This window comes from Corvus brachyrhynchos, unplaced genomic scaffold (genome assembly GCF_000691975.1).
Source record: "Corvus brachyrhynchos isolate BGI_N302 unplaced genomic scaffold, ASM69197v1 scaffold115, whole genome shotgun sequence".
Lineage (NCBI taxonomy): Eukaryota > Metazoa > Chordata > Aves > Passeriformes > Corvidae > Corvus > Corvus brachyrhynchos.
Window position 1 is genome coordinate 8,659,963 of NW_008239553.1, and position 1,645 is coordinate 8,661,607.

General features: G+C 49.8%; 1 protein-coding gene across 2 annotated transcripts in view; it reads left to right on the plus strand.

Moving 5' to 3' along the window:
- The first annotated feature begins 938 nt into the window (after window positions 1-938).
- The window catches only part of LOC103620944 (transmembrane protein 151B), a 24,342-nt gene continuing 23,635 nt past the window's right edge, over window positions 939-1,645 (plus strand). Inside the window, exon 1 of one of the 2 annotated variants that reach the window (XM_017741872.1) lies at window positions 939-1,097. The gene's annotated coding sequence lies outside the window, so the exon portion shown is untranslated. Of the gene's footprint in view, window positions 1,098-1,337; window positions 1,361-1,645 lie in introns of those variants that run through there. The other variant, XM_017741873.1, reaches the window with a different exon arrangement.

Here is a 1,645-nt window from a genome sequence, read left to right on the forward strand (position 1 = left end):
ATGTTGCCTTTAACTAGGGCTTTTAAACAGTCCTTACAAATAGAAATTTGGCACAAAGTTCATCCCGTCTCTCAGTGCAGAGTTTTCTGACTTGGCACATTTCCCTTCTAACCACAACACCTCATCATGCCCCAGCACCCATTCCATAGCCTATTTAGGGGCCATTAAAACCACCTAGACAAACACAAGCTGACAAGGCAGAACACTTTTATTATCTCTCTTGCCCTATAGATATTGGTGGGTATGTCACAGGCACTTCTTATGCATTCTTTTTGGCTCCTTTGTGTCCTAGATGTGACCCACTCCCTGCCCATTGGCTGACTAATTTATCTTCCAGAGATTTCCCAGTGTATCACTTACAGAAAGGAAATTAAGTATTTTAAATGTGCATTTTCACGTGGTTTATAAACCCGCATTGTAGTCCCTTCCACTGTGCATCTTGCAGCTCCTCTCCAGGTCTGAGAGAAGTAAAAGCCAGACTACTTTGGACATATATTGGATGCAGCCAAACAAATGCCGTTTCTGCCAGGAGGATATGTCATCGGGAAGGACAAGGCACATGGATCTGTAGCTGCAGTGGCAGTTGCTGCTCTGCAGTGTGAGCCAGAAATATGTGAGGCAAAGGGAGTTTGTTAATTGTTTCTCATGGACATCTTGCACCCCCAAGAATGGGTAGGTTTCTCAATCCAGCATCAGCCAAGGCTTCTCCAATGCAGTGAATATCCTAAAATTCATATTTAGCAGAACCCAATAGTTTTAGAAAATCCAGGTTCTGGGGTTTTTTGCTTTATGCATTCACACACCAAGAACCATTCTCTGCCCTACAGTCCTTCTAAACAATCTCTTATGCAGCCTGAATGCCTTGAAACTGGAGTGGTGTTTTCCAGAGCAGCATGCCTGAAAAAGCAGCAAGCATGTTGTGACAGGATTTGATGAATATTAAAGTGAGGGTTGATGTTTCAAGAGTGTTCACTTGCCTGTTTGCAAGATTTTTATGAAGGATTTAAAATATATGCTGCTGTAGGGCAGAGAGAGAAATGGATCAAATGAGATGAGCCTCACAAGAGTGAAATGAAACATGAAGCAAACATGCCAAGGTAAGATGGTGCAGTACACCAGTCTTGATCAGCAGGAGAGCCAATCATGACTGGATACGCTGAACACAGGATGCTAGCAGGAGGAAGAAATATTGACAGGGCAGGGAGTTTGCAGGAGGCTGCACTTGTGGGGGAAGACCTGTGCAGGATGCAGATAAAATCAGAGGAGAGGCTCAGGCCGCAGGGAGGGTAGGAAGGGGCAGAAGCAGCTGGGTGGCTCCATTTCTACTGCCAGCTACTCTTCCGAGAAAAAGGAGGTGAAGGTGGGCAACAGGGCCGGGGTGCGGGGGCAGCCCCAGAGCTCCGTCCCGACAGCGCTGCCCTCTGCCCCCGGTGCGCAGGTCCAGCGACCAGGGAGGGAAGCGGGGCATAGTCGGGCTGCTCCGTGAGCGAGCGCTTCCGCGGAGCAGCCTTCCTCCTCCTCCTCCTCCTCCTCCTGTCCCTTCTGCTGCTGCTGCGGGGCCGCGTCCCGCCGCCAGCCCGGGCGAAGTCCGGGCGCTGGGAAAAAGCGGGAGAAGTGGCCGAGGCTGAGCTGTGGGCGGCGGAGG